Consider the following 15,812-nt stretch of genomic DNA (forward strand, 5'->3'; position numbering starts at 1 on the left):
GACTGTATTTGGACATAGGGCCTTAAAAGAGGTGACTAAGTTAAAATGAGGCCTTTAGATTGTGACCTAATCAAATCTGACTGGTATCCTTATGAAAGGAGGAAATTTGGACATTCATAGACACACCAAGGATGTGTATACACAGAAGAAAGACCATATGAGGACAGAGCCAGAAGGCAGCCATCTGCAAGCTAAGAAGAGAGGCCTCAGGGAAAACAAACCCTGCTGACACCTTGATCTTGAGTTTCTAGCCTCCAGAACAGTGAGAAAATAAATTTCTGTTATTTAGACCATCCAGTCTGGGGTATTTTATTATGGCAGCCCTCACAAACGAATACCACATGTAATGAAAATTCACATTCCCAAGGCCCACCCTAAACATTCTGGATCAGAATAAGATTTGGCCCTGGCAAATGCATTTTTAACAGACCCTCTAGGAGATTCTGATGCACACTGCAGGTAGGGATTCACTACTTTCTGCACTAAAATAACCTATTTGGTTGAGGAATTTCTACAGAACTGAAAAAGGATGGGAAGGGCACCCTCATCAGTACAGGAAAATTGTTCTAATAATTGGTATTGCTTATTATTCTGGCCAAATTCCATCCAATTGTTGGGATTTTTTTTTTTTTTAGTACCAAGGTAACATTCAGAAGTGAGACAGTATTGGGTGCAGCATGTATCCATGAGCCCTAGGGAATGTGTGATGCTGGGATATGAGCTGCATTAAAGAAATGTGTATGCAATTTATGCTGGAATGTATTTGAGTTATCTTTGCAGCTATGAATGGCTTTGTAATTATAAAAAATAATTTTATGCTTCTCTGCTTCATATTTATATCCTTTGTTAACTAAAAATAATTATTTTTGGGCTTCCCTGGTGGCGCAGTGGTTAAGAATCCGCCTGCCAATGCAGGGGACGCGGGTTCGAGCCCTGGTCTGGGAAGATCCCACATGCCGTGGAGCAACTAAGCCCGTGCGCCACAACTACTGAGCCTGCGCTCTAGAGCCCATGAGCCACAACTACTGAGCCTGTGTGCCACAACTACTGAAGCCCGCGCGCCTAGAGCCCGTGCTCCACAACAAGAGAAGCCACCGCAATGAGAAGCCCTCGCACCGCAACGAAGAGTAGCCCCTGCTCACCGCCACTAGAGAAAGCCTGCGTGCAGCAACGAAGACCCATCGCAGCCAAAAATAAATAAAATAAATAAAAATTTTAAAAAAATATATATTTTTTCAGATTGGGTGTGCACAATTGATTACTGCCATTCTTATAGTGTTTTTTTGTTAAAGTGTATCATAACTTGAAAAATAATTACAGTAACATTTGCTTTGGTAGAAGAGGATTATTTAAATTCACAGCATGCTTGAAATGATAACATTCTTAACGTGCCAGGGAATATAATAAAGAATAAAAATAAAATATTGTGAGCATTTTCTTGTATAAATTATAGTCCCTTGCAGACTTTTAATGTATTTAGAAGTCATAAAAACATTAAGAATGTTTGAATTTCACACTTTTAACATGGATTTATTAACTGAAATACTATATTTCTATGAAAAAATAATTCACCTGGACAAGATAAAACAAAATCAAATTGAAATGTACTTAATATCAAGCTGTTTAATTTGATTAGAACAAAAAAAATATTGTGCCAATATCCAATACTAAAATGAAGTGCTGCCTTACAAAGTAGAACAATTTCAAAGAGCACCTAGAGACAATTTCTACTATGCTGTCTAAATCTTAACAGAAAAATGTGATGAAATTTGGCTGAAAGAAGTAATATACCTTGAATACTATGAGCAAGTCTTCTATAAAAAATATTCTAATTTTTTTCAGATTATTAAAATGCTATTTTAAATTGATACAATTAATTAAGAAAGAAGACTTTGGTCTCTGTTTAATACCAGCATGATGAGTCTAAGCATTGTCAGTGAATATCTAATAATTGTTAGTGAAAATCTAATATCGAATCATTGATACCTACCAAAAGCATCTGTCAGATAAATGTTTTCATATCATTACCATAAAATAATATATATTCTGTTGCAAAATGAAGCACTTTGAAGCTTTCCAAATACAACAGGAAAATTATTGTACTAAGAATTCTATTTGTGGATTATAATAGAGCCTATTTCATATTATATGTTTTATATTTGTATTTATATATTATATTTTCATATTGCATTTTATGGGTTTCAAAGTACTTTCCACACAATTAGATTTTCAGTGAAACCCTGGGAAGTTGTTAGGGCAAGCATGCTTATGCTGTTTTACCTGTGAAGAAACTGAGTCTCACAGAAATTAAAGGTACTTGCTCAAGGTCTTTCAGGTAGTTGGCAGCAGAAGTAGGGGTGGAAGCCTGTGCTCTTGCCACAGCAGGACACCAGCCTGCCTTATGTGGGCTCCTTTGGTCTCTACTTACATCTGAATGTTGCCATCATAGTCAATTCGCAGGTTACGCATCCGCGGATACAGAGGACCCAGTGTACTAGGCCATCTTATGCAAGGGACTTGGGGGTTCGTGGATTTTCGTATCCAGGAAGGGTCCTGAAATCATTCCCCGTGGATACCAAGGGATGACTGTACTCTCATCACTGGTGGAATGGCAGGAAAGCAAAAGATACTAGCTGAGTCATTCTAGATACAATTTAAATTAATTTCACTCTTTAATAACAAGCTAATGTAAGAGTCAAGTGAATTCTAAAGTATGGAGTTAAAAAATTAAATCTTTGGTTACCATGAATTTAAGAATAAATTGTGTACAAAGTAACAATGACAGAGATGTAGTAAGTAAAAGTGGTTTTATTTTCCCCTTTTATGCGTTTCCTGGGCCCCAAAGATAGGGCAACTACATTGTAAACGAAATAACAAAACCAAAAACTTAACTTGCAAAAATCCTGGAAAATACAGAAGGTAGAAAGAAGATGAAAAATTTACATCTAATCTCACTATTCTGGTATAACCTCTGTGAAGGTTTTGACACACACTGTTTTCTCCTATTGTTTTAGCAATACATATTTTTACATAGTTGAGATCATATAACTTACTGTTTTTTTTCCATAAAATACAGTAACATAAAAAGCACTTTTCCCAGTTTTTATACAATCTTGATAGTCAGTATTGAAAGCTGCTGCAGAAGATTTCATCTTGTGACTGTGTAAGAGTTCACTAAATCATTCCTATACCACTGTTGTAAAAAATAGAGCCATACACATTTTACTGCATTTATGAAAAATATTTTCTATACTTTGGATTATTTCCCTAGTAGAGATTTATAAGAATGGAGTTATTTAGTCAAAATATATGAACATTTTAGTCTCTGAATATATAGTAATAGATTATATTCTAAAACAGTTGAATCAATTTTCATTCTTACCAGGAGAATATGAAAAAATGCTGTTTCACCTTAAGAGATACAAAGCTACATGGTATTCTTATATTTATTTTTCCAAAGTAGAAATATTTATTATATTTCTTTGATTATTAAAGTAATACTTAAACATTGCAAAAAATTTTAGATAGTACAAAAAGATTTTAGAAAGTGAAACCTATCACTCAGAGTTCACCTCCACTAAGGAATTGATATTTTCCAAGACTTTTTGGATATAAAAAATTCTTTTAACCTACTGTTCTTACCTAACTAAATATGATGGACATCTTTTAATGTTAATGAATGTAAATCTATATCAGCATTTTTAACAGGTAGAGAGTATTTCATTGTATGAACATACCATAATTTATGTAATCAATCCTTAGTGAAAGACACTTATATTGTTTCAAATTTTTAAAAAATTATAATCAGGGACTTCGCTGGTGGCGGAGTGGTTAAGAATCTGCCTGCCAATGCAGGGGACACGGGTTCGAGCTCTGGTCCGGGAAGATCCCACATGCCACGGAGCAGCTAAGCCTGTGCGCCACAATTACTGAGCCTGCGCTCTAGAGCCCATGAGCCACAACTACTGAAGCCCGCGCTCCTAGAGCCGGTGCTCCACAACAAAAGAAGCCACTGCAGTGAGAAGCCCGCACACCACAACGAAGAGTATCCCCTGCTCGCCGCAACTAGAGAAAGCCCGCGCGCAGCAACGAAGACCCAATGCAGCCAAAAATCAATAAATCAATAAATTAAAAAATATATAAACAAAACTGAAGCTGCTACAAAATTATATTACCAAGGGCAGATCAGTTAGTTTCTCAAAGACTTATTTTCCTAAGCTGGTAAGCTTCTAATGAGTTAATTTATAAGCAGCTAATGAACTATATTATAGAGTTGCCCAAGACCCAATTTTACCCAAGTTACAATATTAAATGAAGTGTAGCAATTTAGAAACGTTATGATTTCGGAGCACATATTGGTTTTCTATTGCTGCTATAAAAAATTGCCACAAACAGTAGCTTAAAGCAACACAAATTTATTGTCTGAGAGTTCTGAAGGTCAGAAGTGTAAAGTCATCTGCAGGACTGAGTTTCTTACAGAGACTGTAGGGGAGAATCCATTTCCTTGACTTTCCCAGCTTCTCTATGCTGCCTGTATTCATTGAGTCATGGCCCCATATCGCTGTGACCTCTGCTTCCATGGTCACATCTCTCTCTCGGATACTCCTGTCTCCCTCTTAATTTTTTTTTAAAATTTATTTATTTATGGCTGTGTTGGATCTTCGTTTCTGTGCAAGGGCTTTCTCTAGTTGCAGCAAGTGGGGGCCACTCTTCATCGCGGTGCGCGGGCCTCTCACTATCGCGGCCTCTCTTGTTGCAGAGCACAGGCTCCAGACGCGCAGGCTCAGTAGTTGTGGCTCACGGGCTTAGTTGCTCCGCGGCATGTGGGATCTTCCAAGACCAGGGCTCGAACCCACACGGGGGCCCCTGCATTGGCAGGCAGATTCTCAACCACTGCGCCACCAGGGAAGCCCCTGTCTCCCTCTTATAAAGACCCTTGTGAATACATTGGGCCCACAAGATAATATTTCCAGCTCAAGATTCTTAACTTAATCATATTAGCAAAGTCCCTTTTGCCATGAAAAGTAATATATTCACAGGTTTCAGGGACTAGGATTTGGCTATCTTTTATTCTATCTACCACAAAGCATATATCTAAATTTGAGTCTGTGCTTCTCCAGTTAAGAATTTGAAATTACTTAATTCATATGAGCATCATCTTCTAATCTGTAAAATGAGGGAAAGAATAATCTCCATATAGGGTGGTGATGAGGATAATAAATTACATGAAATGTCTACAGTTCAATGTCAGGCACTTAAAAAACACTTAGAACAGTTACTGGCACATAGGGAATATTTAGAAGTTAGCAATCATAATATTACTGAGGCAAATAATTTGCATTGTTATTATGTTTATCTGTTTTTTGGAACCTACTTGAGACTGAGGGGTGAGGGAAGCTAATGTTTCTTTAACTTATCATTTGCTCCATCAATTTTCTGCTTTCTCTTTTCAGTTTTCAACCATTTTTGGGGGAAAGCACTGAATATATATTTATATTTTAAGTATGTTCTGAACAGCCCAATGATCATTTAATTTAAATTAATTTAATATTTGTCTTTTTCTTCAAAGAACGTGAGAATATGAGAATATAGCAGCAAAATGCAGTCATATGAGATTTATCCAGCTGTACATATTTGTTTCGTACATACTATATTACTAGATTTTACATTCATAGTAGCTGAAGCTAGGACCTCCAAGTGCATCTTAATTTGGTGCCCTGAAGTTGTAGGCAAAATTTATGTATGTGCATTTTTCTAAGTTACAGCTTTTCTTCAATATCTGAAGAACCCATTATTCCAAACAGAAAAGATCCTTCTAAACAAATTTTTTCATTTTTATTAAAATTAGGTAATTTTTTCCTGCTTTATTGCATATTCCTTACAGCCTTGTTACACAACGTGTGATCTATGGAGAGCAGCATTAACTGGAAACTCATTCGAAATGAAGACTCTCAGGCCCCACCTCAGACCAACTGAATCAGGATCTGTATTTTAACAAGACCCCCATGTGATTCTATGCACATTTAAAATTTGAGAAGTATTACCTTTCAGTAAAATCAGAAGATACAATCAAGCAAAATAAATTAAAAAATAAAACATGCCCATAATACCATCCAACTAGTGACAAACCCTGTTAACATTTTCGCATATACTTATTTCCAAAAATGGAACCATACTGAGCATATTGTTTTGTAACCCACTCTTTCCCTAATGCATTGTGAACATGTTAACATATCAACACAATTTAAAAATTTTTTTAAATTTGATTTTTATTTTATATTGGAGTATAGTTGATTTACAATGTTTTGTTAGTTTCAGGTGTACAGCAAAGTGATTCAATTATACATACACACATATCCATTCTTTTTCAGATTCTTTTTCAACATTATTTTTAATGGCCAATTTATATTATATATGCATGTGTCATGATTTAATCATTTCTTTTGGTGGTCATTTAGGTAATTTTTATATTTTTACTTTCAAAAATAGCCCTTGTGTGATGAGCATCTTGTAATGCAAGGCTTATGGTTGCCTGGTTCAAACCTAACACTGCTAGTTACTACTTACCAGCTGTGTGAACTTAGGCAGGTTACTTGATCTTTCTAATGCTTCAGCTTCTTCAACCTCATAGGGTTGTTTTAAGGATTTAAATACATGATTCATCTGAAGATCTTAGAACTGTATCTGGCACATTCTAAATGATTAATGAATGTTATCTATTATTTTTATTAATCTTTATGAACACTAAACTATTTCCGTACAACTATTTTTTTCTAAATGTAAAACTTAGGTCACTAAGCTAGTTAGCAGCAGAGGCAGAGAGAACTGGATTTACTCCCTTTTAATCTTTCCACTCTTGCTATCGTTCTGGACTAGAGCGCCGAGCAAGTTTAGGACCTTAAAAAAATAAATATTCGTGGGAGGGCTGACTGCTGAGAGTAAGATTATTTTAAATAATTCTTTACCGAGACAGATCCGTAAAACAATGCAGTTTGGCGACTGATATCTGGAATAAGAAAGGGAAAATGATTCTGATTTAAGCTTCAATCAACCCAGGAGACAGTTGATTTTCCCAGGAGTGGGGCAGAGCCGACCTATGGTTTCCATGGTTACAGGTCGCTCAGCGTCCGGTGGGGGGGGTGGGACCAGCTCTCTATACTGCGCAAGCGCACAGAGCTGCCTTAGACGCCCGGCGCCTTCAGTTTCGAAGGGAAAGCTCCTCCCTCTCCTTTCGCCGTTCTCCTATCGTCTTCTGTCTTTGCCTAGTCCCCGGGCTCCGGGTGTCCGTGACGCAGTATTCGAGCGCCTGCGTCGTTTGGAGCCGCGACGCTGAACATGGCGCGTTCCTAGAAGCGGCTTTCGGCATCAGTAGGCGGCGGCGTGTGGACTGGAAGCGTGGGGCGCAGGACGAGCTGACGCCGCTTCGTGTTGGACCGTGGAAGCGGGAGAGCCGGGCCATTCCGGACCGAACCAAACGGTGAGGCCCCGGCCTGAGAGCTACAGAGCGCGCGCGAGCGGGAGGAGTGGGCTGGGCAGCGGAGACCCGAGAGGTGAGGGAAGAACGTGTGGCTAGTGGGAGGCCAGGCATAGCAGTAGCGAGAGGAGGGCGGCCTGCAGGCTTGGCTCTCCGTTACCCCAAGGACCCCTGGGAGCTCGAGGCTACCCCAGTCAGCCCGGGAGCGGGAAGCATGGTCGCGGAGGAATCAGGGCGCAGGGAGGCAGGGGCTGGGTGCCAAAATGGGGACGTAGGGTGCTCATTGTGGCTGTGTTGCGGGTTAGGGTGGTTCATTTGCCCTTGGGGGATAGGTGGTGCCACTTTTCAGAGAACGTGGTTATCTTTAGTATAAAACCACTGTATGTTGTTATTGCACCCACAATACTGCTACTAATAGTAATACTGTGAAAGCTTTAATTGACCATTAGACCCTTGCTTGCCTTTAACGAACAAGTGAAGGAAGTTGTACATGTTCATAGAGGACTTACTTGCTGAGGTATGGCCGACAGTGCTCGAGCCCAGCGACTTCTGCAGCTTTATAACTTGAGGGTATTTGTGATTCAGCAAAACTATTTTGAGGCCCATTGCATTTGTCTTTTTTTTTTTTTTTTAATCCTTTTGTGACATGGTGGTGAATGAGGGAAGTCTTATTTTTTCAGAGTGACTTCGCTAGATAGATAGGACTGCTAAATTGCCTCCTGGTACCAGGGTTGCAGTTGATCTCCCCTCCGCACCCCATTTGAACGGGCTCGGTTGTAGTGCGCTAGTGCCCTTGCGATTTGGTTATTCTTCAGAAGGGAATAAGGAAGAGTAGTTTACAGCCAAAATATTTTTTATTTTTTCTTGGATAGGGAGTTCATTACTTCGTTTTCACGTTATTTCAAACTTCTCTATTCAGTACGGAGGTTTCAGGTTAAAGGCAGAGTGACTCTACAATATGAGACATCCATTTCATGACATTTTTTCTTAGGTCTTTTGTCACTGAAGAAGATTTCTGTGAAATTAGATTGAAAATCTCTCTCTGTTGGTTGTGATAGGATTGTGAAATTTACCTCCTGTAACCCCTAACACAGGGAATAGTAAAAAGCAGTTTAATTATAGCAGTGATTTGTGGTGATATATTATAGCCCTAGGGCAGCTGGGCTGTCTCTGCCCTAGTTACACTTCCTAAAGCAGAAAAGAATTCTCTACACAAACAGATTTAGTTGTGATAATACAATTGGAGGTTCTAAACAAATAGGTGAAGATTATTTGGGAATTAACATAAAAATCTTTAGGTTTAAAAAAAAAACAACTTTAGGTTTTGTGACACTGTGGAATGTGTTTGCATTCAGGATCAAACCAGAATGCAAAAGAATCTTTGTAGACATGTGGCAGTTAAAGTATACTGAAGATTTTTCTAGAGATAAATACATGTGTTTTTCCAGAAATGTTCATATTTTTAGAAAGAAAATGTATTTGATTAGAAGGTTTTAACCTTTGTGTTGTATATATGTGTACGTGTGTGTGTTTGTATTTAATCTTGGGCTTCTCCTAATTTAGTGTTATTGATGGCAATTCCTTTCTTTTCCTGTGATTCCTTTCTTTTCCTGTCTGCACCAAATGGGGACTATCAGTTAATTTCAGAGTGTTTCACGGAATGGCAAGACATTTCGTGCAGGTGTGAGTCTAGAGTGTTTTTCCTTGGTTTTCTAAATATCAGGCTGATTACAGATAAGCCGATAATTATAAGCTTTGTACAACTTGAGCTGGATCAGTGTTCTACACCCTTGCAGCTCAAAATATGGTGTAGGCATCACCTGAAAGTTTGTTAGAAATGCACAATCTCAGGCTTAACCCCAGATCTACTGAATCAGAATCTGCATTTTAACAAGCTCTCCAGATGATATGAATGTACATTACAGCTTGAGACACACTACTTTGGTTGGTAAAAGTTGAAGACCAAGGTCATGCACAAACCTGCATAAACATTGTAGCACTTCTTACTTTGAATCTGAGGTGATCTTATGCTGATTATCAAGTCTGGTTTGTCTGGTTGAAGAAACTTAAGGCCCAGAATGGTAAGTGACTTGCACAAGGTCACATGTTATCTAGATTTTTAAACCAGGTTCTGATTCATTGCAATGCATTTCTTTTGCTAGTTACTGCTGGAGTTCACTGTATTGAAACTGAACTAAAGCATTCATGAATGACACTGGGTGTTCATTCAGTAACAAACATTTACTGACTAATGGAAAGGCAGCCTAATAGTCCTCTGTGTCTTTAGTAACTACTCTTGTTTCCCATGGTGGTTATTAGCCCACCACCTCCTTCCTTCCTTACTCTTTCCTGGATAATGTTGCTTTCTGCTTCACAGAGGAAATGCAGTACATTGGTGGGAACTTCATTGCTTTTTTCCCTCTTTCACCTGCATACTTGTCTACCTCTATCTGTTCATCTCTAATCGTGTTCCGAGTTTTTTCTCCTCAGGGACAATGTTTCCTTGGTGTATTAGTTTGCTGGGGCTGACATAACAAAAAGCAGAGACTGGGTGGCTTAAACAAGAGAAATTTATTTTCTCACAGTTTTGAAGGCTGGAAGTCCACAATTAAGGTTAGGGCAGAAATAGTTTCTTCTGAGGCCTCTCTCCTTGAGTTACAGATGCCCTCTTTCTGCCTCTTTACATGGTTGTACCTTTGTGCACTAGAACCTCTAGTGTCTCTTTTTCTCATTAAAACACCAGTCATATTGGATGAGAGTCCACTCTGATGGCCTCATTTTAACTTAATCACATCTTCAAAATTCTTATCTTCAGTACTGGGGATACTGAGGGTTAGGGCTTCCAACATATGAATTTGGGGGAATACAGTTTAGTCCATAACACTTGGTTATTCCTTTTACTTTCAACTGGTGCTAATTTATCAGGATTTAAATGCACTTGTCTTAAATACACTCTTTTCACTCTAGATTCCTCTTCAATTTTATCTGTAATTACTTCCCTTAAGGTTCTTGAAAAAGTTGTCTATGTTCATTTTCTCCACCTTCTTCTTATTTATTTATTTATTTTTCAGTGTGTTGAAGTCTGCCAATCGACTGCAGTCACTGAATTTGATGGGGTGATGGTCACTATTGATCTCCTTATTCTGAAGTCTAATGGCATCTTTTAAATCATTTGACATTTTGATTAGTCCTCCTTGAAATTCTCTTCTGTTTCTGTGACACTGTAGTCTCCTTATGTTCCTTCCATGTCTTGGTCAGTCTTTCCTTGGTATATTTTTCTCTCTTCTCTGGCCACTTTAAATATTCATTTCACTCTGGCATACTATCTTCTCCTCTCTTCTGCCTCTGCCTACTCTCCTTGAAGGGTTTCATCCTTTATGAGTTCAACTTCTATATCTATTTTGATGACTCCCAGATCTGTTTAGCACAGATCAACTCTGACACATTGTGGTTGTATTAAGATACCTTAAACTCATGTCAAAAAAATTACGTATCGGGCTTCCCTGGTGGCGCAGTGGTTGAGAATCTGCCTGCCAATGCAGGGGACACGGGTTTGAGCCCTGGTCTGGGAAGATCCCACATGCTGCGGAGCAACTAAGCCCGTGAGCCACAACTACTGAGCCTGCGCGTCTGGAGCCTGTGCTCCGCAACAAGAGAGGCCGCGATAGTGAGAGGCCCGCGCACCGCGATGAAGAGTGGCCCCCACTTGCCACAATGAGAGAAAGCCCTCGCACAGAAGCGAAGACCCAACACAGCCAAAAATAAATAAATAAATAAATAAATAAAAGATGTACTTAAAAAAGTGTTTCAGGATGACTACTTTCCTGCAAACTTAAAAAAAAAAAAAAATTACGTATCTCACCCTTTCTGAAGTTGCTTCTCTTCTTCCTGTGATTCTTGCATGCAGCTCATCACTCACTCAGAGACACCAGAATCTTAACTCTTCCCTGTTATTACCCTTATGTGCTAACCTTCCCGCACCTAACTATATTACTATTTACCAAATCTTGTTTTACCTCTTTCATCTACTTTTTCTCTGTGGCTACTACCTTGGTTCAGATTATCATTATTATCTGGACTTCTATGTAAACCTTCTAAATAATTTCCATACTTCTGAGAATGCATGCCATCCCTCTGTACCTTTCCTTTTTCTGTAGGCAGATGGTGCTGTTATTCTGCAGTCTTTCTCTGCAGACTTTCAGATAAAAATCCAAACTACCAAGCCTTGGAAATAGGGATGTTAATGATTTGGCCTTGCTTGTTTTTGCTTTCACCTTCTCTTATTTCCTGCCTCACATTGTTTTGTCATGCTGAATTGTTTACAGTTCTTCAGAAGTGTTAGGATATTTTTAAAAATTGAGACACTTTTATGTTGTGTGTCTTCTGCCTAGAATGTACCCATCACCTGTTTGACAAATACCCATAATGTGCTCATCAGGATAACTTCTGCTCAGCACAAATGCTGCCTTCCTCCCCTCTGGGAAGTCTTCCCCAGCCTTCCTAGGTTGAGTTAGGTCATCTTCTGACCTTCTTCCATAAGCGCTTATCATAGCGCTTGTACTATATTGTAATTGTCTTTTTTCCTCTCTAGACTTGAATGCAAAGACTCCCTTATTTATTTCTCAGAGTAGTGCCTGGCCATGAGAAGCTGCTTCATTGCTGAATACTGTGAATGCAAATTGAATTGCCAGGGAGTTGAAAAAAATGTGGAATGTTACATACTCTGGAGGTTATATAACCACTCAGGTTATATACTGTGAGTGGGCTTGAAAAGTGAGAGACTTGGGTTCATTTTTGTGACTTTTCACAGCTATAAGCGGAGATTGGGATGTAGTCATTGAATTCATTTATTTAACAAATATTTTTTCATGTGCCAGGTACTAATTCTAGATTCTGGTGATATTCCTTTGAACAAATTTCCTGGTGTCTGGATTTTACATTCTAATTGGGATTCTGAACAATAAACACATGTCAGACAGTTAAAAATGTTATGCAGAAAAATGGAAGATTAGAAAATAGAAGGAAGGATATCCGGACTAGAGAGATTCTGGATTGAAATGTAAGCTATTTTAGATTGGGCAGTCAGGGAAGACTTATTTGATTAGTTGACAATTTGAGCAGAAACTGGATTGAAGCTAAAGAGCCAGACATGCAGATATCTAGAGGCAAGAGATTTGCAGCCAGAGGGAACACATTCTGCAAGGGGAGCATAAGATATATTTTATGTATCTGTTCCACGAACTATGGACAGCATATTGTCTCTAGCTCTCTCTTATTGTAGACAACTCCAAGACAAACACCCTTATCCTTGTCTCTTCCTTGTATGCCTATGCAGGAGTTTCTTTAGTTATAGTACCAAGTGTGGAACTGCTGGGTCATAGGATATTACCTGATCATAGGATGTATCTACACATACGAACACATTTCATTCATGATGACAAGATTGCTCTCCAAAGTGGTTTTACTAATGTATACTCCTAGCAGCAGTGCATAAAGGTTTCTATTTATATACATTCTTGCCAGCACTGAATATTTTCAGAATTTGTAATTCTTGCCAATCTGATGATTATAAAGTAATACCTCTTAAAAAAAAAAATTCCTGATAAAGCTTGTTAACTTTGTGTATGGTATTTTCATTGACTTTTAATTTTGGTTTTCAATTTTGCTATAGTAAAATTTATCAGGAATATAAGCTCTAGTCTTTTGATACTGTATTTTGGTTGTCAGGTCTAAAGACTTTTTAAATTTTGGTTTTCAGTTTTGCTGTAACAAAATTTATCAGGAAGATAAGCTCTAGTCTTGATATTGTATTTTGGTTCTCAGGTCTAAAGATTTTTTAAAAACAGTTAATTTCATTGGTATTTGACAACACTGTGATCAAAAGGAAAAATGTGGTAGTCAATAGAGAGTGTTGGGTTGGGATAGGAGACTTGAATTCTGGGTTTCCAGAAATGTCACCAATTTGCCTGTGACTGTACAGGAGTCACAGTTTTTCTCTTTAACTTTTTTAGGACACAGTTTCTTGGTCAGTAAAACAAAATGCTTAAATTAGATATACTTACTGTTTAGAGAACTGATATGGATGGCTCTAAGGTGCTAGAAAATTATTTTAATGACTCAGAACATAATTTTAATGATAAAATATAGAACAGTTTCTAATTTTGAGGGTGTTAACTGGGCATACAGCCTATAACATGTTTTAACGAGTGAATTTTTATAAATTCAAGTGAGTCCTTAGGCTGAACTCTCACACCAAGAATGAGATTCTTCTAAGACGAGTTGTATGATATCCTGGATCAGTAATTGGAAACTACCAATCGAAGATATGTATATTTGGAGAGGACTGATGATCCCTTAACAGTTAGCAAAAAGTTTTGACTAAAATTTGGTCAGTTATGGTCTATTAAATTTAGGCTGTGCTATTACTGCCATTGAAAGAGCAGTATCTTCCCAAAATCAAGCTTACAACTTTTCCTTCCTATTTCTTTGACATCAGAGAAGGAACTTTAAAACCAATGAGCATAATTGCTGTTCTTTAATAGTTTTTATACAGTTGTATATTTTTTTCTTTCACCTAAAGAGATGTCAAAGAAGGTGGTGGTGACACTAGTTGGGGCCTCACTGCTGGCACTACCTTGGTGGGTGTCACTATTGTTTAGGATTAGCTCCTTAACTATGAGGAGGTGTTCAGTCATGGGGGACTCTCATGTATACCAAACTGGCAAGAGACTTATGGAAGTTTATCAATGCCATTTTACTAAAAACTCCCAGTACGACATGAATACTTGGGTTTATTGGACAGGACTTCTTTCACAGCTGTCTTCTGGCACTGTATACTGTCTTCTTACATACTATATAATTTACTTCTCTGTCTCCATCCACTAGAATATACTCTCCATGAGAGCAGGGATTTTTTGTCTTTTTAGTTCATTGATGTATCTTAAGTGCCTAGAATAATGTCTGGCATTGTAGGTGTTCAGTAAATATTTGAATGAATGAATGAATGTGGAAAAGTCTAATGACAGGCCAAGAAGTATCAGAAACCTGATTGAGAGAACAGGATTAGAACAGAGGATGTTAGATATTCCCAGTGAAAAGCATTGTTAAATTTTATTGGCTCAATGTGCCTCATTTCAGTAGGCGAAGATACTGAGCGAATTGTTCATTCATTTATTCCTTCCTTCATTTTTTTTTAGCTCTTCAGCGTACTGTTTACTTTCGTAGTATCTTTTATAGATATTTCTCTCTTTACTGTGATATAATTTCTGTACTTCCAGAAATATTGTTGTTTCTTTGACCTCTTTTTCATCATTTCTAAAAGCCTGCCTTCCGCTTTTAGAAATTACAATCACATTATTGCTTTGTTGTTCATCAAACATTTACTGAGCATTTGCTATAGCCCTGACACTGTATTAGGTGCTCGCACATATAGATGAATAAGACACAATATTTGCCTTTAAGCAGCTCGTGATTTTGTTGATGGGGCTCAAAAGGAAATAGATGTAATAACAGAAGTATGTTCTATGTAGAAGAGTGGTGTGGAGGAAGGAGCGCTTTACTATCTAGTGCATTTAAAGATTTCCAGAGCGGCTGATGTCAGCAGCTTTAGTATTCTCTGTATCATGGTCCATTAGCTGCCACTTTAAAAAACATACACAAAAATAGACGGAATTGTATCATGAACCCTTATCTACTCACCACCCAGGTTTAACAGCTATCAGCTCATGGTCAATTTTATTTCATCTTACCTCCACCTACTTCCGCTCTAACTACATTGGTCGTGCTGTCTAGAAGCTTGGTCATTTTCAGATTTAACTTTTTTTTTGGCAAACTGCTTTAAGATTTCTGTTTCTCAAAGTTTGAACTCTTCCCCTGGTCTTCACAGAAATTCATTTCTTTCTTGTCTTTGACACATTGTCTTTCTCTAGTTTGCTTTTGACTCCAGGCAGTTGAACAGTTTTGTAATATTTCATATCCATAATTCCTCAAGAATGTTTTCTGCCTCTTATTATTCTTTTCGTAGACTTGGGCTATAGATCATGATTTGACTTGCAGGAATTTAACTATCTTTGAAAAAATGACATCTTCCTCACATCTCTCTGTAGGATATGTTCCAGTGATTCCTGGTAAATACTATATTGCTTATACATTTCACCAAAAGGGCTACTCGCCATTCAGGTTTTTATTTGCCCAGTACCTGTTCTTCCAGGAGGAGATTTGGAGCTTTCAAGTTCTTATGCCACTGTCTCAATGGCTTGTATCTGGCTTTTCTTCTTCTTTCCGAATATTTGTCCTTCTGTCAAATGTGGACTACTGCATGTTTTTCTCCTTAGGTGAT

General features: G+C 38.0%; 1 protein-coding gene across 9 annotated transcripts in view; it reads left to right on the plus strand.

The window, feature by feature from the left end:
• Nucleotides 1-7,291: 7,291 nt before the first annotated feature.
• IPO11 (importin 11) overlaps nt 7,292-15,812 on the plus strand; it is a 485,545-nt gene continuing 477,024 nt past the window's right edge. For 5 of the 9 annotated variants that reach the window (XM_082383170.1, XM_082383171.1, XM_082383172.1 and 2 more), the window contains exon 1: nt 7,293-7,477. The gene's annotated coding sequence lies outside the window, so the exon portion shown is untranslated. Of the gene's footprint in view, nt 7,478-15,812 lie in introns of all 9 variants that reach the window. The other 4 variants (XR_014242109.1, XM_082383176.1, XM_082383175.1 and 1 more) reach the window with 3 other exon arrangements.

Source organism: Balaenoptera borealis, assembly GCF_965194805.1.
Source record: "Balaenoptera borealis genome assembly, chromosome: 2".
In the NCBI taxonomy this organism is placed as follows: domain Eukaryota; kingdom Metazoa; phylum Chordata; class Mammalia; order Artiodactyla; family Balaenopteridae; genus Balaenoptera; species Balaenoptera borealis.